This window comes from Aquarana catesbeiana, linkage group LG12 (assembly GCF_042186555.1).
Source record: "Aquarana catesbeiana isolate 2022-GZ linkage group LG12, ASM4218655v1, whole genome shotgun sequence".
Classification (NCBI taxonomy): Eukaryota; Metazoa; Chordata; class Amphibia; order Anura; family Ranidae; genus Aquarana; species Aquarana catesbeiana.
This window is the reverse complement of record NC_133335.1, coordinates 166623705-166648352: the sequence shown is the minus strand read 5'-3', so window position 1 is coordinate 166648352 and position 24648 is coordinate 166623705. Positions and strand designations below refer to the sequence as shown.

General features: G+C 37.1%; 1 long non-coding RNA gene across 1 annotated transcript; it reads left to right on the top strand.

The window, feature by feature from the left end:
* The first annotated feature begins 607 nt into the window (after nucleotides 1–607).
* LOC141114135 (uncharacterized) lies at nucleotides 608–8651 on the top strand. The gene is made up of 2 exons (XR_012236876.1): nucleotides 608–1280; nucleotides 7596–8651. It is a non-coding gene; the product is annotated as an uncharacterized lncRNA (long non-coding RNA).
* The last annotated feature ends 15997 nt before the right edge of the window (nucleotides 8652–24648 follow it).

Genomic DNA, 24648 nt, shown 5'->3' with positions numbered 1-24648 from the left:
CCGAACTGGGGTGTGTTCGGCTCATCCCTACTGTCTATGTACTGTAAAAGCTGTGGGAGGAGTTAGGGTGGTAAATTTGGCTATAATAATAATAATAATATATATGTGAGATAACAGTAAGTGGTCTTGCTATGCAAGAACACTTAACTAGGAAAGCTACAATTTCTGGGGAAATTGTGTGAAGTGTTCTTGCCTCTACAACTGGAGTGGGCGGAGTAACTGGGTGGAGTGGCTTGAGTACTGTAACTGTTGTGTCTTTGGAGTGGCTGGAGTAACTGTGAAAAGTGTTAAAAAGCTTAATATTTTAAAAAGTATAAATAGTAGTAAGAAAGTTGAAGAAGTTCCATCATTAACTGAAAGAGCTGAACATTTTTTTCAAAAAGGATTTATTTTTTTCAAAAATGATTTTTTTTTTCAAATGATTTTTTTCAAAAATGATTTTTTTTTTTTCAAAAATGATTCTTATTTTTTTCAAAAATGTTTTTTTTTTCAAAAATGATTTTTTTGTTTCAAAAATGATTTTTTTAAAATATTTTTTTCATTTCAAAAATGATTTTTGGGGTGGTCATTGTAAGGAGATTCCATAATACATTGCATTATGATTGATTATTGATTTTACCCTGAGGATATATGTTCAGGTTTTGCTTATTTGCTTAATGATTAGAGAAATATCTTGGTATATTTTAGTGAATATGACAGACTGAATCTTATGACAAGTATTACTTAATGACTGAATTATCTCATTGCAATATCACCCTGTCTGTCTATTCCTGTCTGATGCTTTCATCTTAGGAAACATCTGTCTGTGGTTTTTATCTCTGTACACTGTTGCTGGGTATGAGAAGGCCAACAGCAGCTAAAATTAGTTTTTTTAGGAAGTTGTGGTTGGCCATCTCATGGTCAAAAGACGATGACAGAAAGTAAGGAATCAATGACCTATTAACTTGAACTAAAGGGGTCAACATTTTAATATTTAAGATCACAAGATGAAGACATTACCAAAATCACAAGATTAAGAAATTACCGAATAATATGCTAATGAACATTTATGTGTATCATTTTGATTGGCCCCCAAATGGGGCAGAGTCTTGTAGAGGCACAGCATAAAACAGCAAAGCATTCAATAAACCATTGTAATCATTTCAGCATACCTAGTGTGTGTATGTGTAATTGATTAACCGCCGGCGAGGACCTCCACTGAGCCATCTCCAAGAGCCTAGGCCACAAGGAGAAGACGGGCGCCTAACAGTTTTGGTACCAGAAGTGGGGTGTTTGAACAGGTAAGTCATTTTACTCCTTTTTACCTATTTTTGGTAACTGGTGTTGATGCTTGCCTTGTTCAAATAACCTTGTATACCCACCTACTTACATAACTGTGCCTTCGCAACGGGCTAGGCTGGCCCCTTGGAGGGTTAAAGAAGGGCTCGCAGGTTTTTTGGTTTTTTATAGTCTGACTAGGTTGGTCTGACTGTGTTGAGTAGATATATGTGTGTTTAAAACTCGGGAAGTATAGAATACGCCCGTAGTATAAGGAGTGGCTGAGTGGACGCCCAATTTTTGGGGAAAATATTGAAAAGTGCACTTATTATAACATGTTCATATAATGTAACTTTATTTTGCCACTGTATATATAAGATTTTGCTTGTTTTTCTTTTAGGTACCACCGTAAGTATTTAGAGTGTATAGAGAATTAGAGAATTAGAGATAAGTGTATGATATATATGTGTATGACAACTGAATGTAAAGTACTGTATTGATTTAGAGGATTTTTTTGTTAAAGTATTACACATATATGCACTAAATGAACCACATAGGGCAAGAACCTGACTGTAGTGAGATAGCGCCCGCCTGCCCACATTGCACCTTTGGTTTACTGTTCCTTAGTGTTGACAGGACGTGGATCCTGCTCACCACTAGACCAACCGGGTTTTCATACCGACTTGGTGCAAGGGGAGTATATCCTACCACAAGGAGGGGTTTCCTATACCGAGTACTGAGGGTTAACCTTCATAGCTATATCAGCCCCACAGCGATAACAGACGAGGGGACTTATTCCCAAGTCAGGGAACAGATTATAGCACAAACAGGTTGCTTTCATCTCTGTCCCTGTACTAGACACACACTACCAAGGTTATTAGATGGGGAATTCTGCGGCAACCCAGACCATGGCCAATCCATCTCCCTATGAGTATGTTAAAAACACACTACCGGGGCCACAGGTAGAACCGTTTTGGACACAGGTCAGAGAGAGGTGCCAACAGCTGGGGATACATGACCCAGGGCCAGTGGGACCCTGTTCTGAGGACGAGTGGAAGGAAGTGAGCAAGGTGTGTCAGGTGCACAAGCACTCTTACCCACCTGGGAAATGGGAAGACACCCAATACATGAAAGATTGTTACAAAACATGGAACAAATGCTTAGCCAAGTATAAAACAAAGTATGTAACTAAAGCCCCCACACCAAAACCTGTAAACTCACCCGCCCTATCACAGCAACCCGAAGCACCCCCCCTTATGTGATGGTTAAACAGGAGGATGGAACATTGGGTCCATGTCTTCAGCTGTATCCATCTCTGGATCCAGCAGTATTGGCTACCATGGTATATGGGGCAGCTGATCAGGCACAAGTTACACGATGGGAAAACGAAAGTAGGAACAGGGAAGAGGAAGTCCGGGCAGAAGGTATACGTAGGAGGGAAGAAGAGAGGATTAGGAGGTTGGATCCGAAGGAAAGGGAATTAGAAGAGAAGTTAAAAGAGTTTAAGAAGAGAAAGGAGGAATTAGAGGAGAAAATGTCTAGGAGGGAGGAAGAGCTAGAACATTACAAAAGAGAGCTAGATAAGAGGGAAGGTGAGATGAGAGAGTATTCTGCGATAACTAAGGAAGAAAGGGATGGAATGTCCCTGGAAAAGGGAGAAGAGGAAGGAGTCAGGAAGTTAAGCCCCAAGGAAAAGGAATGGGAGGAGAAACAGAAAGAATTTAATAAAAGACAGCAGGAAGAGGAAGAAAGGATACAAAGGAAAAGGGAAGATTTAGAGGCGTACGAGAGGAAACTAGAGAAAGAGGCAAGAAGGATTAAGGAGGCCAAGGAAAAGATAATTTCACAGCCATCCACCACACTCAGAAGCCAAACTAAACCGGCCATAAGCCAGAAACCCCCACAGGAGGAAAGGGAGCAGGGTGAATCCTCTACTGAGGAAAGAGAAATAGACATGGAACAGGAAAGTCTAGGTGCCACCTTTAAAGCACCACTTATGCATATAGGGGAGACGGTAGTCCATATTCCCCTACCCCTGGGCACACTGTCAAAAATAAAGGAGTTATGCCCCAGCCCAAAGAAAAGCCCTAGGGAGGCTGGAGCTTTCCTTGCAAAATACAGTGCAGGGACAAGCCTGGATAAAGAAGATATAGCAGGGATCCTTAGTATAGTTGACCCTGACAGCCCAGAAGGGCATCCCGTAGATGCCTTATGGACAGCCCACATAGAAGAAAATAAGGATTGGGTATCTTTTTGGAAAGGTATGGGGAATCATTGGTCTACTATATACAAGGGTTCATCTGCACTTCAGGAACTTGTCCTAGCAAAACAGGGACCGAAGGAAAAGTTCTATGAATTTTGTACCCGGGTATATGGTCTGTGGAAAGCAGTAGATAACGCCAACCCCCAGTTGTTCACCACCACCATTATGGCTGGTGGCGATACGAAGGTGACACAGTTGCTTAAATTCACTAATCCAAAGTGGGCAGAACAACCCCCCGATGAATTTATGAAGGATGCTAGGTCACGAGAAACATCAGGGGTATTTGAGCAGAAGGGTGGCATTTTTCCCTCCCTGACACCAACCCAGACTCTGCCAACTGGTGGGACTCCGCCCACCCACATAATGACAATGCAACCTTATCCACCAATGCAATCTTATCCCCCAGATCAGGGTTACCCACCAGACCAGGGGTGCTTTAACTGTGGGGAACTGGGGCACTGGAAGTCCCAATGTCCCTACAGAATTAGAACAAACGCCCAAAGAGGAAGGGGTAGGAATCTTAACACCACCCCCCGTCGCCTTCAGGATATCAGGTATCCTCACCCACCACAACCCCAACCACCCCAACCACAACCCCAATACCAGCCTCAGCCTAACAGGCCACCCCCACGCATTCCGATGCAGTGGCCATCCGCTCGGCGGACGCCACAATAGGGATGCCAAGAGTACGTCCCGTCCCTCAGCCTTGTGTGTTACAATCCATCATGGAAAAGTCTTCCGCAGGTACTATTGCGGGTAGACAATCACCTGATATGTCTATTGTTGGATTCAGGGGCTACATTCAGTAGTTTGAATGATGCCATATATGACACACCGCACTGCACTGAGGGAAACTCTATTGGTATAAATGGGACATCAATTACCCACCCCATCACTCCACCATTGCCTGTGGCCACTCCAGAAGGGCAGGAACTGTGTACCCAGAGTTTTGCTGTCCTTGTGGATTGTCCAGTATCTTTAATGGGGAGGGACCTACTCTCAAAACTGAATATCACCATTAAATTTGACAGAGGGGGCTCCCTCACTGCCAGCTCACCGTTCTGTGATTTACATGCTCCAAAGAGACACACTTTCAGGGGACTCTTTGCATCATTGCCACCCACTCTAGAAACACATGCCATATGGGCAGACAACAAAGGGAGTGTGGGTTTTATTAACTGTACACCTTACACACCACAAATGCGTCCAGACGCTGAAGTACAATATCGCAAGCAATACCCCCTGCCACTTGAAAAAATTGAAGGCATCACACCATTAATCAATGATTACATAGCAAAAGGGATTCTGAAACACATTATAAGCCCCTGGAATACACCAATCTACCCTGTGAAAAAGGCAAATGGGGAGTGGAGGCTTGTACAGGACCTAAGGGCCGTTAACAAGCAGGTTATACCTCTGCCACCTTTGGTAGCAGATATTTCTTTCATCTTTTTGAAAATAACTGCTGATTCCCTTTGCTACACAGTAGTAGACCTGGCGAATGCATTTTTTAGCATCCCGATCGATGAAGGGGTATTGCCCATGTTTTCATTCTCATGGGGGAGGGGAAAACAGTTGACCTGGTCAAGATTACCGCAGGGGTATGTGGACAGTCCAGCAGCCTTCTCTATGGTCCTTAATGAGACAATTAAGTCATGGACTGCTGAGCGCGGGTCGGTACTAATACAGTATGTGGACGACTTGCTCCTGTGCAGTCGATCTGCTGAAGATTGTGCGGTCGATTCCACATCTCTGTTACATCACCTGGCCAGGTCTGGCCACCTAGCATCGCGGAAGAAGATACAATGGTGTCAAAGTCAGGTAGAATACCTGGGATGCATTCTGAAGGAGGGAACCAGGCTGGTATCCCCCAAACGTGCCGCAGCCCTGCAGGCTCTCAGTCCTCCAAGAGACAAAGCAACTTTGCTCTCATTCTTGGGCGCAATCGTATATTGCCGCCAATGGATCCCAGATTGTTCATATTATGATGGCATTCTGAGGGAGGCTACCTTGTCCACCGCCCCAAAGACAGTAGATTGGACAACAGAAAGGCTCTGTGCTTTTCAGGCCTTGTTAAAAAGTCTGACTCAGGCCCCCGCCCTGGGATTGGTAGAATATGGCAAACCCTTTCAATTATACTGTGTGGTATCGAGAAATTCTTTTGCTGCGGTTTTGACACAGCAACATGGAACCGGGTACCGACCAGTCTCCTATCTCTCAAAAAAGTTGCCTACCCAAGTACAAGGGATGCCATCTTGTCTACAAAACCTTGCTGCTTGTGCTATGGCAGTTCAAGAGGCTAACAAATCAGTATTAGGCCATGAATTGACTCTCTACACTACTCATTCAGTAACTCACCTCCTGCAAAACATGAACACGCAGCATATGACAGCACAGAGGCTTAGTGGGTATGAGATCACACTTCTGAATACTGATAATACTGATAACCTCACTCTCAAACACGCACCACCAAGTAATCCCACGCCATCGAAATGACTGAATCCCACTGTCCGTCTTTTGCACTCTTTGCTCAGGTTACCGCGAGACCCTGATCAGAAGCACAATTGTGTTGAACAGGTTGCAGCAATAACCAGCCCTCGCCCAGATCTCACTGACATTCCCCTACCAGGAGTACAGGACGTCTTCATAGACGGCAGCTGTTCTCGCCCCTCCGATGCAACATTCCTGACAGGGTACGCCATTGTCCAACTCCCTGACGTGGTATTGGAAGCAAAAGCCTTACCACCCTCCTCGGCACAGGTAGCAGAACTGGAGGCGCTCACAAGAGCTTGCATACTTTTCTCTGATGAGGAGGTAAACATCTACACAGATAGTAGGTACGCTTTTGGTGTCACGCACGACTATGGCGTAATATGGGCGAATAGAGGATTTAAAACCGCTGACAACAAGCCAATCGCTAACTCTACGCAAATTAAAGCACTCCTGCAAGCGATTCTTCTCCCAAAGAGGATAGCGGTCATCAAAGTAAAGGCACATTCATCAGATAACAGCAGAGTTTCCAAAGGAAACGCTCTGGCAGACAGAGAAGCAAAAAAAGCCGCTGCCCTATACATTGGTCAGCCAGCCCCCACAACAATGTTCTTCAAAGAACATTTTACATCACCCAACTTTAAAACCGTTGTGGCACAAATACAGGGATTAGCTACAGAGGAGGATGTTTCTTTTTGGGTCAAGGATGGCTTGACCAAGGACCAAGAAGGTCTTTGGTCAAAAGAGGGGAAGATATTGGGCATACCAGAATCAAGCAGTGTTCTCATACTTTCCTATCTCCATGGTCCAGGACATATAGGTACCACCGCCCTAACAAACATATACACAAAGTCTTTCTGTACGAACAACTTAAGTAAACAGGCAAAACTCCTCACCAGCAGTTGTCTGACCTGTGCACAAAACAATGTCCAAGGGAAAAATCATGGATTACATGGCCACCTGCCCCCACCCCTGGGTCCCCTAACAGATTTGCAAATAGACTTCACACACATGCCCAAACAAAAAGGCAATTTGAAATGCCTTTGCGTGATCGTATGCAAATGGTCAGGTTGGGTTGAAGGTATTCCATGTACAGGTGAGACTGCTAAAATTGCTGCCAAATGCATACTGAACCATTGGGTTTGTAGGTTCGGAATACCAACGGCCATATGGTCAGACAGAGGGCCTGCCTTCAGCTCCTCTGTTACACAGACTTTAGCTAAGCTACTAGGCTTACAGTGGAAACTGCACATCCCTTACCACCCACAAAGTGCAGGGGTAGTGGAAAGAATGAACAGGAACATTAAAGACAAGTTAAAAAAGGCCACGGGGGGCACCATGAAAGGATGGTTGGATTACCTTCCTTCTGTCCTATTTCAGATCAGAACAACACCACATGCTAGAACAAAACTCTCGCCCTTTGAGATTTTGATGGGAGTTCCTGCAAACATAGAGCTGCCCCTCTTAGATCAAAACACTGACATTAACATCTATTCTCAACAGGAAATGTACGTGAAAAATCTGGTAAGTATGCTACAGGATATGAACGAACAAGTCTCTGTCACCTTTTCTCCTCTTTCAACAGAACCTACTCATCCCTTCATCCCAGGAGACAAAGTACTGGTGAAACAACTGGCACACAAAAAGAAGGTTGGACCCATTTTCTCTGGACCTTGGAAGATAGAGAAGGTTTCCAGAACTGCTGTACTGACCGATCTAGGAAACACCTGGATCCACGCCAGCCGGTTAAAGAAGTGTCCACAGCAACCCCAGACCCCTGACCCTCCTCCAGCACCCCAAGACTCCTCTGACCAGGAACAGCGACCAGATTTGAAGGACATTCAAGAAGGCATAAAACAAATCTCTCGGACCGACGAGACGAATCCCCCACCAACAGGAAGAAACAAGAAACAGAACTTTGTACACAGTACCTGACAAAATGATTTCTACCTTTGTGTCAGGGAAAACATTATGCTTCTGGACATGTCTGATTCTGATAGTATTCATACCTACTTGGTAGAATGACCATTTCGATGATATCGAATGGTCAAAGGGAGGATTGTAAGGAGATTCCATAATACATTGCATTATGATTGATTATTGATTTTACCCTGAGGATATATGTTCAGGTTTTGCTTATTTGCTTAATGATTAGAGAAATATCTTGGTATATTTTAGTGAATATGACAGACTGAATCTTATGACAAGTATTACTTAATGACTGAATTATCTCATTGCAATATCACCCTGTCTGTCTATTCCTGTCTGATGCTTTCATCTTAGGAAACATCTGTCTGTGGTTTTTATCTCTGTACACTGTTGCTGGGTATGAGAAGGCCAACAGCAGCTAAAATTAGTTTTTTTAGGAAGTTGTGGTTGGCCATCTCATGGTCAAAAGACGATGACAGAAAGTAAGGAATCAATGACCTATTAACTTGAACTAAAGGGGTCAACATTTTAATATTTAAGATCACAAGATGAAGACATTACCAAAATCACAAGATTAAGAAATTACCGAATAATATGCTAATGAACATTTATGTGTATCATTTTGATTGGCCCCCAAATGGGGCAGAGTCTTGTAGAGGCACAGCATAAAACAGCAAAGCATTCAATAAACCATTGTAATCATTTCAGCATACCTAGTGTGTGTATGTGTAATTGATTAACCGCCGGCGAGGACCTCCACTGAGCCATCTCCAAGAGCCTAGGCCACAAGGAGAAGACGGGCGCCTAACAGTCATAATGTTTTGGCTGATAATGGGGTGGTCATAAATTTTTTGGCTAATCATGGGGTGGTCATAATGTTTTGGCTGATCATGGGGGGGTCATAATCTTTTGGCTGGTCATAATGTTTTGGCTGATCATGGGGGGGTCATAACGTTTTAGCTGATCATGGGGCGGTCAGCTTTTGTCACCTCCCACTCTAGTTTTGAACATTTCGCCATTCATTCCTATGGGACCAATGGGACCAATATTTTGTGAACCATTCGGCGAAACGTTCCACAAAGTAATAGCACACCAATCAGGAACAATCCGCACGTTTTGGTATATTACTGTCTATGTAGCATGTATTACCTTCTGCAGACAGGCATCACCTGACTTTATTAGCAGCTGTAGTATAAATACCCGGCAAGTGCACACACACCTTGCCCTGGTATTGTCCTTGAGCCCTGACCTGCATCCTGTTTCCTGTTATCCTGATCCTGAATTTGAACCTTGATTCCTGTATCCTGAACCTGTTGTACCTGATCCTGTCCATTCCTGCATCCCTGGAACCTTGTCTTGCAACCTGATCCCTGGAACCTTGTCCCCCATCTGCTGACCTCCCGTTTATGACCCTGGCCTGGCTTGACTACGATTCCGGTATCCCCTTTTGTTATATTTACTGGTTGGTTTGTTGTCACTGTTTTAGTTATTTGGTTTTCTCACTCTGTTTGTTATTGGTTTTGTAATCACATTCATATGCATTTATCTTAATAAAATCACTTACTTTCACCTACTTATGTTTGGTTTACTCTGTTGCAGTCACTCAGCTCTGGTCACATCCAGTTTATGACAGAATACCAGGGTTATCCCTGACCAGAATGATTTTTTTTTATGATTTTTTTTCAAAAAAAATTTTTTTCATTACCGGTATTTTTTTTTTCAATAATGATATTTTTTTTTCAAAAATGATTTTTTTTTCAAAAATATTTATTTTTTTCTTTTTAATTTTTTTTTTAAAAAAGATTTTTTTTTCAAAAATATTTTTTTTTTATTAACCGGTTCAATACAGGGCATTTTCACCCCCTTCCTTCCCAGACCAATTTTTACTTTTCAGTGCTGTCGCACTTTAAACGACAATTGTGCTATAAACAAAAGAAGAGCGACAATTTTGAAAAAGACACAATATTTTATACTTTTTGCTATAATAAATATCCCAATTTAAAAAAAAAAAAAAAATTGTTTCCTCAGTTTAGGCCGATACGTTTTCTTCTACATAGGTTTGATAAAAAAAAATCGCAATAAGCGTATATTGATTGGTTTGCGCAGAAGTTATAGCGTCTACAAAATACGGGATAGATTTATGGCATTTTAAAAAATTTTTTTTTTTTTTACCAGTAATGGCGGCTATCTGCGATTTTTTTCGTGACTGCGACATTATGGTGGACACATCGGACACTTTTGACACATTTTTGGACCATTCACATTTATACAGCGTTCAATGCTATAAAATTGCATTGATTACTGTATAAATGTGACAGGCAGGGAAGGTGTTAACCACTAGGGGGACACGAGGGGTTAAATGTGTTTCCTAAGGGAAATTATATTCTAACTGTAGGGTGTGGAGACTCACAAGTGGAGGAGACCGATCAGTGTTCCTCTGTACTGGGAACACAGATTGGTCTCCTCTCACCTAACAGGATGTAGATCTGTGGGTTTGCACCCACAGATCCACGGTCCTGCTCGATTAACGGCAATCGCGGGTGCCCGGCGGACATCACGGCCGCCGGGCACATGCACTGGATCCCGAGCAAAGTGGCACGCGCTCCCTAGATGGCTGGGAAGCCCAGGACATCATATGACGGCCACCCAAGATGGGAGATCCCATCTGTGGCCGTCATTTGACTATGGGCCGGTATTGAAGTGGTTAAAAAATTAATTTTTTTAATTTTTTCAAAAATGAATTTTATTTTCAAAAATGTTTTTTTTTCAAAAATGAATTGTTTTATTTTCAAAACTGAATTCTTTTTTTCACAAAAGATTTTGTTTTTCAAAAATTATTTTTTTTTCAAAAATGAATTTTTCTTTTCAAAAATTATTTTTTTTTTCAAAAATGATTTTTTTTTCTAAAATAATTTTTTTTTTCAAAAATTTAATTATTTTTTTTAAAAAATTATTTTTTTTTTCAAAAATATTATTTTTCAAAAATGATTTTGTTTTTTTTTCAAAAATGATTTTGTTTTTTTTTCAAAAATGATTTTGTTTTTTTATCAAAAAATTTTTTTTTTCAAAAATGATTTTTTTTTTCAAAAATGATTTTTTTTTTCAAAAATGATTTTTTTTTCTAAAATAATTTTTTTTTCAAAAATTTATTTATTTTTTTTAAAAAATTAATTTTTTTTTTCAAAAATATTATTTTTCAAAAATGATTTTTTTTTTCAAAAATGATTTTGTTTTTTTATCAAAAAAAAAATTTTTTTTCAAAAAAATTTTTTTTTTTTTCAAATTTTTTTTTTCTTTCATGGGGTGATCATAATGTTTTGGCTGATCATGGGATTGTCAGCTTTTTTCACCTCCCACTCTTTGAACATTTCACCATTGATTCCTATGGGACCAATTTCACCACAAAAACGACGATATTTCGTGAACCATTCGGCGAAACGTTCCACAAAGTAATAGCACACCAATTAAATGACTGATTCCAGATTCACACTTGTATTTTTCAGCTTTTCACAAAGTTCCACAAGGTAATAGCACACTAATTAAATGACATTGAACATTTTGCCATTCATTCCTATGGGACCAATTTTGCTGCAAAAACAACAATATTTCCTGAACCATTTGGCGAAACGTTCCACGTTTTGGTATAATACTCTCTATGTAGTGTAAAAGCTGTGGGAGGAGTTAGGGTGGTAAATTTGGCTATAATAAGAATAATAATATATATGTGAGATAACAGTAAGTGGTCTTGCTATGCAAGAACACTTAGAGCCCTTTCACACTGGGGCGGTTTGCAGGCATTATTGCGCTAAAAATACCGCCTGCAAACTGACCCAAAACAGCCGCTACTGTTTGTTCAGTGTGAAAGCCTAAGGTCTTTCACACTGAAGCGGTGCGCTGCAGGAGAAGAAAAAAACTCCTGCAAGCCGCATCTTTGGAGCAGTGAAGGAGCAGTGTATTCACCGCACCTAAACCGCTCCTGCCCATTGAAATCTATGGGGCAGCGCGGCTATACCGCGGCAATACCGCAGCTAAAGCCGCGGTATGCGAGCAGTTTTAACCCTTTTTCGGCCACCAGCGGGGGTTAAAACCGCACCGCTAGTGGCCGAATACCGCCGCAAAAACGATGGTATAGCAGCGCCCCCACCGCCCCAGTGTGAAAGCAGCCTTAACTAGAAAAGCTACAATTTCTGGGGAGATTGTGTGAAGTGTTCTTGCCTCTAAAACTGGAGTGGGGGGAGTAACTGGGTGGAGTGGCTTGAGTACTGTAACTGTTGTGTGGTTGGAGTGGCTGGAGTAACTGTGAAAAGTGTTAAAAAGCTTAATGTTTTAAAAAGTATAAATAGTAAAAAATGTTTTTTTTTCAAAAATGATTCTTTTTTAAATATTTTTTTCATTTCAAAAATTATTTTTTTTCAAAAATGATTTTTTTTAATTATTACTTTTTTTTTCATGGGGTGGTCATAATGTTTTGGCTGATCATGGGGTGGTCATAATATTTTGGCTGATCATGTTGTGGTCATAATGTTTTGGCTGATAATTGGGAGGTCATAAATTATTTGGCTGATCATGGGGTGGTCATAATGTTTTGGCTGATCATGGAGGGGGGTCATAATCTTTTGGCTGGTCATAATGTTTTGGCTCATCATGGGGGGGTCATTTTTCAATAATGATATTTTTTTTTCAAAAATGATTTTTTTTTTCAAAAATATTTATTTTTTTTTCTTTTTAATTTTTTTTTTTTAAAAATGATTTTTTTTTCAAAAATATTTTTTTTTATTAACCGGTTCAATACAGGGCATTTTCACCCCCTCCTTCCCAGACCAATTTTTAGTTTTCAGTGCTGTCGCACTTTAAACGACAATTGTGCTATAAACAAAAGAAGAGTGACAATTTTGAAAAAAACACAATATTTTATACTTTTTGCTTCAATAAATATCCCAATTAAAAAAAAAAATTGTTTCCTCAGTTTAGGCCAATACGTATTCTTCTACATAGGTTTGGTAAAAAAAATCGCAATAAGTGTATATTGATTGGTTTGTGCAAAAGTTATAGCCTCTACAAAATACGGGATAGATTTATGGCATTTTTAAAAAAAAAAATTTTTTTTTTACTAGTAATGGCGGCTATCTGCGATTTTTTTCGTGACTGCGATATTATGACGGACACATCGGACACTTTTGACACATTTTTGGACCATTCACATTTATACAGCGTTCAATGCTCATCATGGGGGGTCATAATGTTTTAGCTGATCATGGGGCTGTCAGCTTTTGTCACCTCCCACTCTAGTTTTGAACATTTCGCCATTCATTCCTATGGGACCAATGGGACCAATATTTTTTGAACCATTCGGCAAAACGTTCCACAAAGTAATAGCACACCAATCGGGAACAATCTGCACGTTTTGGTATATTACTGTCTATGTAGCAGGTGTTACCTTGTGCAGACAGGCATCATCTGACTTTATTAGCAGCTGTAGTATAAATACCCGGCAAGTGCACACACACCTTGCCCTGGTATTGTCCTTGAGCCCTGACCTGCATCCTGTTTCCTGTTAGCTGTTATCCTGATCCTGAACTTGAACCTTGATTCCTGTATCCTGAACCTATTGTACCTGATCCTGTCCATTCCTGCATCCCTGGAACCTTGTCCTGCAACCTGATCCCTTTCTCCTTGTCCCCCCATCTGCTGACCTCCCGCTTATGACCCTGGCCTGGCTTGACTACGATTCCGGTATAACCTTTTGTTATATTTACTGGTTGGTTTGTTGTCACTGTTTTAGTTATTTGGTTTTCTCACTCTGTTTCTTATTGGTGGCGTACTCACTTTCATACGCATTTATCTTAATAAAATCACTTACTTTCACCTACTTATGTTTGGTTTACTCTGTCGCAGTCACACAGCTCTGGTCACATCCGGTTTATGACAGAATACCAGGGTCATCCCTGACCAGAATGATTTTTTTTTTCAAAAATTATTTTTTTTTAATTATTTTTTGAAAATATTTTTTTTCATTTCAAAAATGATTTTTTTTTCAAAAATGATTTTTTTTTCAAAAAATGATTTATTTATTTTTCAAATTTTTTTTTTTTTTTAAATGATTTTTTTTTTAAAAAAAGATTTTTTTAAATGATTTTTAAAAAAAAAATGATTTATTTTTTCAAAAATGATTTTTTTTTCAAAAATGATTTTTTTTTATTTAAAATGATTTTTTTTTTTTCAAAAATGAATTTTTTTTCAAAAATGAATTTTTTTTTCAAAAATGATTTTTTTTTTGTTGGTGTACTCACATTTATATGCATTTATCTTAATAAAATCACTTACTTTCACCTACTTATGTTTGGTTTACTCTGTCGCAGTCACACAGCTCTGGTCACATCCGGTTTGACAGAATACCAGGGCCATCCCTGACCAGAATGATTTTTTTTAAATGACTTTTTTCAAAAAATTTTTTTTTAAATAATTTTTTTTTCAAAAATTATTTTTATTTTTTTTTCAAAAAAATTTTTTTCAAAAATGATTTTTTTTCAAAAATGATTTTTTTTTCTAAAATATTTTTTTTCACAATTATTTTTTTTCACAAATGAATTTTTTTTTCAAAAATGATTTTTTTTTCTAAAATGATTTTTTTTCTAAAATGATTTTTAGAAAAAAATAATAATTTTTTTTTGTATTTTCAAAAATAATATTTTTTTGTTTTTTCAAAAATAATATTTTTTTGTTTTTTCAAAAATAATATTTTTTTGTTTTTTCAAAAATAATATTTTTTTGTTTTTTCAAAAATAATATTTTTTTATTTTTTCAAAAATAATTTGAGCCCTGACCTGCATTCTGTTTCCTGTTACCTGTTATCCTGATCCTGAACTTGAACCTTGATTCCTGTATCCTTAACCTGTTGTACCTGATCCTGTCCATTCCTGCATCCCTGGAACCTTGTCCTGCAACCTGATCCCTTTCTCCGTGTCTCCCTATTTGCTGACCTCCCGTTTATGACCCTAGCCTGGCTTGACTACGATTCCAGTATCCCCTTTTGTTATATTTACTGGTTGTTTTTTTGTCACTGTTTTAGTTTTTTTTTCTTACTCTGTTATTGGTGGTGTACTCACATTTATACGCATTTATCTTAATAAAATCATTTACTTTCACCTACTTATGTTTGGTTTACTCTGTCACAGTCACACAGCTCTGGTCACATCCGGTTTGACAGAATACCGGGGCCATCCCTGACCAGATTGATTTTTTTAAATGTTTTTTTTTTTCAAAAATTATTTTTTTTAATGATTTCTTTTTTCAAAAATTATTTTTATTTTTTTTTCAAAAATATTTTTTTTTCAAAAATATTTTTTTTTCAAAAATATTTTTTTTTCAAAAATAATTTTTTTTTCAAAAATATTTTTTTTTTCAAAAATGAATTTTTTTCTAAAATGAATTTTTTTTTTCAAAAATGATTTTTTTTTCAAAAATGATTTTTTTTCTAAAATAAATTTTTTTTTCAAAAATGAAATTTTTTTTCAAAAATGAATTTTTTTTTCAAAAATGATTTTTTTTCAAAAATGATTTTTTTTTCTAAAATAGTTCTTTTTTCAAAAATGAATTGTTTTTTTTTCAAAAATGAATTTTTTTTTCAAAAATGATTTTTTTTCTAAAATGATTTCTTTTTTCTAAAATTATTTTTATTTTTTTTTCTAAAATATTTTTTTTTTCAAAAATGAATTTTTTTCAAAAATGAATTTTTTTCTAAAATTAATTTTTTTTTCAAAAATGATTTTTTTTCAAAAATGATTTTCTTCTAAAATAAAATTTTTTTTCAAAAATGATTTTTTTTCTAAAATGATTTCTTTTTTCTAAAATTATTTTTATTTTTTTTTCAAAAATATTTTTTTTTTCAAAAATGAATTTTTTTCTAAAATTAATTTTTTTTTCAAAAATTTTTTTTCAAAAATTATTTTTTTTTCAAAAATTATTTTTTTTCAAAAATTATTTTTTTTTTCTAAAATAGTTTTTTTTTCAAAAATGAATTGTTTTTTTTTCAAAAATGATTTTTTTTCTAAAATGATTTGTTTTTTCAAAAATATTTTTTTTGTTTTTTCAAAAATTATTTTTTTTTGTTTTTTCAAAAATAATATTTTTTGTTTTTTCAAAAATAATATTTTTTTGTTTTTTCAAAAATAATATTTTTTGTTTTTTCAAAAATAATATTTTTTTGTTTTTTCAAAAATAATTTGAGCCCTGACCTGCATTCTGTTTCCTGTTACCTGTTATCCTGAACTTGAACCTTGATTCCTGTATCCTTAACCTGTTGTACCTGATCCTGTCCATTCCTGCATCCCTGGAACCTTGTCCTGCAACCTGATGCCTTTTTCCTTGTCTCCCTATTTGCTGACCTTCCGTTTATGACCCTGGCCTGGCTTGACTACGATTCCAGTATCCCCTTTTGTTATATTTACTGGTTGGTTTGTTGTCATTGTTTTAGTTATTTGTTTTTGTTGGTTTACTCTGTCGCAGTCACACAGCTCTGGTCACATCTGGTTTATGACAGAATACCAGGGTCATCCCTGACCAGAATGATTTTTTTTAATGATTTTTTTTTTCAAAACATTTTTTTTTTAATTATTTTTTTAAAATATTTTTTTTTCATTTCAAAAATTATTTTTTTTTTCCAAAAATTATTATTTTTAAAAAAAAATGATTTATTTATTTTACAAAAATTTTTATTTTTTTTTAAATGATTTTTTTTCATAATATATTGAAATCGCCTTGTTATCCTCCCTTTCTCCCTCCTGTCTCCATGCGATTTGTACTTAATGTGTTTTTTGTTTTTTTGGTTTGTTTACATAATGTTTCAATTACAATATGTCTTTTTATTGCATGTATACCCCTAGGAGGTGAAAGATTAGCACAAATAATTTTGCAATAGAAGGAGATGACATGTTAACAAATGCAGGGACTCTTTAACTATGGGCCAATAAGCTCTCAGTGTCTAGAACAAATATTTTTATTCCATGCCTTCGGTATGAATCAACATATGTGGTTATAATTGCTGTAACAAATAGAATGATTCCATCGGTCATGGGCTGATACTCAACATCCCAAGTGCCTTGTAAATCAATCTGCTACAAGGTATATGTGTGTCTTGCATGCCCTTTCCATCTAGGTCCACATCTGGTCCACCGGTTTGACCGCCCCCCCCCTTTATGGGGGGGTGGCGGTTGCAGTGCTAAGCTTCTTCCTGGCAGGGGGAGACAAGCGTAGTTATCTGCGCTTATACACACGACCACTAGAGGGCTTGACCCTCAGGGATGTGTACTCCTCCTGCCAGCACCATTTGAACCCCTCCGGGCGCCATTCCCGTGCCTGCGCACGCATCTCGGGGCGCGTGCATGCGCGTGATGTCACGACGCCATGGTATTACGTGGGAGGGGCAGCGGAGCAGGAACTCAGTCCTTCGGAATGCCGGGTGACATATATATGGAGTGCTGACAGTCAGCACTACCTCTGCACAGGTGAGTAGGGTGGGGGTGGCCGGCACACACCTGCGATCTATCATCAGCAACCAATCAAAACTAGAGGCCGTTACTTCTTAAAGACTGCAGGTCCCCCACAAGGGATCTGCATTTGATACCCAAAGCTCTATCAGGAAACACTACTTCCATAAGAGGCTCCTGAAACTCAGGTATTTATCAACTCTCATATTCGACTAACTCTTGCACTGTTAGCCTGATTGTAACATACTTTGCAATCTCATACACAGCCACGATATCCTCTTTGGTGCAACTTCCCAGATTTTCTTTTGCACTTGGGGCACTGCCGTTTGTCTGGCACTTAGAGGTAAATCTCAGATTCGCATTCTAAACACTTCCATAATTTCTCACTTACCATATTTTTACCCTCACACACCGCTATAGTTTTCCTCCATCACCTACTTATCACTTATTTGCACTATATTCCTTTTTTCATTTCTCACTTATTTGCACTATATTCTCAATTGTTTCCTTTTTAGCAGTCTCCTTATATTATATCACAATTTCTTCCAGCCATTGCACCTGTTCACACGTTTTTTCCTTTAGCACTACCCCCATCCATTTAACCCTTCCCTCTCCCCCTGCTCACTTCTGACCATCCTTTTCTTTCTTTTCTTTCTCTATCCTTTTTTCCTTTCCTTCTTCTATCCCCCTCTTTATCCTAGGCCTAGGTATACCTTCTTCCCTTTTCTCTTTCTTTTCCCTGTTCTTTCAGTGTTCCTTGTTTCCCCTCTGTTCTTTCCTCCCCCTTTTCTCTTCTCCTCCTTTGGTCCCCCCATTTATTTTTCCTTTCCCTGCCCCTCTTTTTATGTCCCTTCCTCCCCCACTTTCATTCCCACCCTGGGGTTCCCCCTCTCCCCCCCTTTCCACCAATCTCTCTTCCCCTTCCTTTCTTTCTTCCTTGTTCCTTTTTGCTCCTTTTCATCTCCTCAACTGGTCTGTATATATATTCTTTATTTTATTTTTCCTTTTAACGTAAATGCTCATACACTTGCTTCAAAAATCTTGACTAAAATATATAAAGATTTTTACTCTGATACAATTTAGGCCCACCAGCCTGTAGAGAAATTTTATACAATTTAGGCCCACCAGCCTGTAGAGAAATTTTATAAATACCCTGATACTTTTATCATTGATCGATATAAATTTTCTAAAGAAACCTCTACATGCTTCCACTTATGTTGCTGCTTGGTGTTTAGATCGCGGGTGCTGGTGATCCACATGCCCCTTACCAGGTGTGGGGGTTCTTCCTAAGTGTAAGCCATCCTAAGTAGTACAGCTGCTGCTCAAGCTCCCCCCGGGGGGTGGTGGCTGACCGTGGGGCCATGGTGTTTAAATCTTGATGGTAGAGGCGACTTCTAAAATTGCAAGCTCAGAAGATACAGCTATACGCATACCCTTGGGTAAGTATGCTCAAAAAGTTTTATCATATATAACTGTGCTCATTGTTTACAAGTATATACAACCATATTGGTACCATTGTTTCATGCATACAAAATTCTCCTACAGCGCATGCATTTCCTCTGAAGAAGCCCCGATGGGGTCGAAAGACGTCAGGAATATCCAAGCGCTTTTTCAACACATCACTTATGTATAGCTTATTATATACTTCTGTGCCCCTTTTAAAGCTCGATGTACACAGTTCATGTTTTTACTCCGATGTTCCATGCATTAATAAAGCTACTTTTTAAACCATACAACATCTTCATTGTTGTCTGCTGCTTCCAAAGCCCCTTTACCTTTTGGGGGTAAATTCCTATTTTTATGACCTGCATCCTGTTTCCTGTTACCTGTTATCCTGATCCTGAACCTGCATCCTGGAACCTTGTCCTGCAACCTGACCCCTTTCTCCTTGTCCCCCCATCTGCTAACCTCCCATTTATGACCCTTGCCTGGCTTGACTATGATTCCGGTATCCCCTTTTGTTATATTTACTGGTTGGTTTGTTGTCACTGTTTTAGTTATTTGGTTTTCTCATTCTGTTTGTTATTGGTGGTGTACTCACATTCATATGCATTTATCTTAATAAAATCACTTACTTTCACCTATTTATGTTTGGTTTACTCTGTCGCAGTCACACAGCTCTGGTCACATCCCGTTTATGACAGAATACCAGGGCCATCCCTGACCAGAATGATTTTTTTTTTAAATGATTTTTTTTTTCAAATTTTTTTTTTTTTAATTATTTTTTTAAATTTTTTTTGCATTTCAAAAATGATTTATTTATTTTTCAAAATTTTTTATTTTTTTTAAATGATTTTTTTTTCAAAAATGATTTTTTTTATTAAAAAATGAATTTTTTTTTCAAAAATGAATTTTTTTTTCAAAAATGATTTTGTTTTTTTTTCAAAAATGTTTTTTTTTCTAAAATAATTTTTTTTTTCAAAAATGATTTGTTTTCTGTTTCAAAAATGAATTTTTTTTTCAAAAATGTTTTTTTTTCTAAAATATTTTTTTTTCAAAAATGATTTTTTTATTTTCAAAAATTTATTTTGGTTTTTTTTCACAAATGATTTTTTTTTTTTTCAAAATATTTTTTTTTCAAAATTTTTTTTGTCGTTTTGGCTGATCATGGGATTGTCAGCTTTTGTCACCTCCCACTCTTTGAACATTTCGCCATTAATTCCTATGGGACCAATTTCACCACAAAAAACGACGATATTTCGTGAACCATTCAGTGAAACGTTTCACAAAGTAATAGCACACCAATTAAATGACATTGAGGCCAGATTCACACTGGTATTTTTCAGCTTTTCACAAAGTTCCACAAGGTAATAGCACACCAATTTAATGACATTGAACATTTTGTCATTCATTCCTATGGGAGTAATTTTCCGCGAAAACAACGATATTTTGCGAAACATTCTACAAAGTAATAGCACACCAATCTGGAACAATCTGCATGTTTTGGTATATTACTGTCTATGTAGTGTAAAAGCTGTGGGAGGAGTTTGGGTGGTAAATTTGGCTATAATAAGAATAATAACTAGAAAAGCTACAATTTCTGGGGAAATTGTGAAAAGTGTTCTTGCCTCTACAACTGGAGTGGGTGGAGTAACTGGGTGAAGTGGCTTGATTAACTGTGAAAAGTGTTAAAAAACTTAATATTTTAAAAAGTATAAATAGTAGTAAAACAGTTGAAGTCCCATCATTAGCTGAAAGAGCTGAACATTTTTTTCAAAAATGATTTTGTTTTTTGTTTTTTCAAAAATGATTTTTAAAAAAATATATATGTTTTTTTTGATGGGGTGGTCATAATGTTTTGGCTGATCATGGGGGGGTCAGAATGTCAGCTTTTGTCACCTCCCACTCTAGTTGTGAACATTTCGCCATTCATTCCTATGGGACCAATTTTGCCGCAAAAACAGTGATATTTCGTATACCATTCGGCGAAACCTTCCACAAAGTAATAGCACACTAATTAAATCACATTGAGGCCGGATTCACACTGGTATTTTTCAGCTTTTCACAAAGTTCCACAAGGTAATAGCACACCTATTAAATGACATTGAACATTTTGCCATTCATTCCTATGGGACCAATTTTCCGCAAAAACTACGATATTTCGTGAAAAATTTGGCGAAACATTCTACAAAGTAATAGCACACCAATCGGCGAAACGTTCCACAAATAATAGCACACCATTCGGGAACAATCCGCACGTTTTGGTGTATTACTTGTCTATGTGGTGTAAAAACTGTGGGAGGAGTTAGGGTGGTAAATTTGGCTATATTAATAATAACTAGAAAAGCTACAATTTCTGGGGAAATTGTGAAAAGTGTTCTTGCCTCTACATCTGGAGTGAGTGGAGTAACTGGGTGGAGTGGCTTGAGTAACTATTGTGTTTTAGGAGTGGCCAGCCATTCCTACCACACAACTGTGAAAAGTGTTAAAATAGTAGTAAAAAAGTTGAAGAAGTCCCATCATTAGCTGAAAGAGATGAACATTTTTTTCAAAAATGATTTTTTTTTTCAAAAATATATATTTTTTCAAAAATAATTTTTTTTTTTTATGGGGCGGTCATAATGTTTTGGCTGATCATGGGGTGGTCATAGTGTTTTGGCTGATCATGGGGTTGTCAGCTTTTGTCACCTCCCACTCTAGTTTTGAACATTTCCCCATTCATTCCTATGGGACCAATATCTCCGCAAAAACGACAATATTTCGTGAACCATTCGGTGAAACGTTCCACAAAGTAATAGCACGCCTATTAAATGACATTGATTCCGGATTCACACTGGTATTTTTCAGCTTTACAAGGTAATAGCACACCAATTAAATGACATTGAACATTTCGCTATTCATTCCTATGGGACAAATTATCCGCAAAAACTACGATATTTCGTGAAAAATTCGGCGAAACGTTCCACAAAGTAATAGCACACCAATCGGGAACAATCCGCACCTTCGGTATATTACTGTCTATGTAGTTTAAAAGCTGTGGGAGGAGTTAGGGTGGTATGATCATGGGGTTGTCAGCTTTTGTCACCTTCCACTCTAGTTTTGAACATTTCGCCATTCATTCCTATGGGACTAATTTTGCTGCAAAAACAACGATATTTTGTGAACCATTCGGCAAAACCTTCCACAAAGTAATAGCACACCATTCGGGAACAATCCGCACGTTTCGGTATATTACTTGTCTATGTAGTGTAAAAACTGTGGGAGAAGTTAGGGTGGTAAATTTGGCTATAATAATAATAATAACTAGAAAAGGTACAATTTCTGGGGAAATTGTGAAAAGTGTTCTTGCCTCTACAACTGGAGTGGGCGGAGTAACTGGATGGAGTGGCTTGAGTAACTGTGAAAAGTGTTAAAAAGCTTAATATTTTAAAAAGTATAAATAGTAGTAAAAAAAGTTGAAGTCCCATCATTAGCTGAAAGAGCTGAACATTTTTTTCAAAAGTTTTTTTTTTTTCAAAAATGAATTATTTTTTTTCAAAAATGATTTTTTTTTTAAATGAATTTTTTTTTTCAAAAATGATTTTTTTTTTAAATGAATTTTTTTTTTCAAAAATATTTTTTTTTCAAAAATGATTTTTTTTTTCAAAAATGAATTTTTTTTTAAAAATGAATTTTTTTTCAAAAATGAATTTTTTTTCAAAAATGATTTTATTTTTTTTCATGGGGTGGTCATACTGATCATGGGGTGGTCATAATGTTTTGGCTGATCATGGGGTTGTCAGCTTTTGTCACCTCCCACTCTAGTTTTGAACATTTCGCCATTCATTCCTACGGGACCAATTTCGCCGCAAAAACAACGATATTTCGTGAACCATTTGGCGAAACGTTCCACAAAATAATAGCACACCATTCGGGAACAATCCGCACATTTTGGTATATTACTTGTCTATGTAGTGTAAAAACTGTGGGAGGAGTTAGGGTGGTAAATTTGGCTATAATAATAATAATAACTAGAAAAGGTACAATTTCTGGGGAAATTGTGAAAAGTGTTCTTGCCTCTACAACTGGAGTGGGCAGAGTAACTGTGAAAAGTGTTAAAAAGCTTAATATTTTAAAAAGTATAAATAGTAGAAAAAAGTTGAAGTCCCATCATTAGCTGAATGATCTGAACATTTTTTTCAAAAGTTTTTTTTTTTCAAAAATGAATTTTTTTTTTCAAAAATGATTTTTTTTTCAAAAATGATTTTTTTTTTTAAATGAAATTTTTTTTTCAAAAATGAATTTTTTTTGTTTTTCATAATGAATTTTTTTTTCAAAAATGAATTATTTTTTTTCAAAAAATTTTTTTTTTTTCAAAAATGATTTTTTTTTTCAAAAATGTATTTTTTTTTCAAAAATGAATTTTTTTTTCAAAAATGATTTTTTTTTTTCAAAAATATTTTTTTTTTCATGGGGCGGTCATAATGTTTTGGCTGATCATGGGGTTGTCAGCTTTTGTCACCTCCCACTCTAGTTTTTAACATTTCATCATTCATTCCTATGGGACCAATTTCGCCGCAAAAACGACGATATTTTGTGAACCATTCTGTGAAACGTTCCACAAAGTAATAGCACACCAATTAAATGACATTGATGCCAGATTCACACTGGTATATTTCAGCTTTTCACAAAGTTCCACAAGGTAATAGCACACCAATTAAATGACATTGAACATTTCGCCATTCATTTCTATGGGACAAATTTCACCGCAATAACGACGACATTTCGTGGACCATTCGGCGAAACGTTCCACAAAGTAATAGCACACCAATCGGGAACAATCCGCACGTTTCGGTATATTACTTGTCTCTGTAGTGTAAAAACTGTGGGAGGAGTCTACAAGCATTATCAAGTCTAGCAGATGAAGTCACATGCATTTGGGGTGTCTCAGCATCTTGTGTTTACAACCACTGTTTCCTAGCAACGCTCATGCCCTGTTTATGCTTCACAAATACTGCTCAATACACAATAGACAGGACCATGATAGATGTAGTAACTATGCAGTAATTCAAATGGCTGTATTTTAAAAACTATACATCCTACAGCGAAGATCTTTATATTGTGACATATATCACAAGACCCAGACCTAAATTTTGATACATAGTATGTCTCTGAAATATTAAAATTGAAGGCACGGTCGCAGTTTAGAAATTGCCCTTCAAATTTGAAGGGCCTAGAGTGTAGTTTCAATGAATGTCAATGGACGGTGTGAGTTGCAAACAAATGGTCATATTGTGAAAACTATCAGGACTATGGCTTAGCCGTGGACATGTTTAGTGGCAGCAGGGATAGCTGAACGTTTTGATATAAGATTTGTGTAGGTGGGCTTGAAAATGAGGGAGTGGTGGCAGTTTAGAAATCATGTTCTGATTTTTCAGCTTTTGTCACCTCCCACTCTAGTTTCCCCATTCGTTCCTATGGGACCAATTTCGCCGCAAAAACAACGATATTTCGTGAACCATTCGGCGAAACGTTCCACAAAATAATAGCACACCATTCGGGAACAATCCGCACGTTTCGGTATATTACTTGTCTATGTAGTGTAAAAACTGTGGGAGGAGTTAGGGTGGTAAATTTGGCTATAATAATAATAAGAATAAGAACTAGAAAAGCTACAATTTCTGGGGAAATTGTGAAAGTGTTCTTGCCTCTACAACTGGAGTGGGCGGAGTAACTGGGTGGTGTGGAGTGGCTTGAGTAACTGTGAAAAGTGTTAAAAAGCTTAATATTTTAAAAAGTATAAAT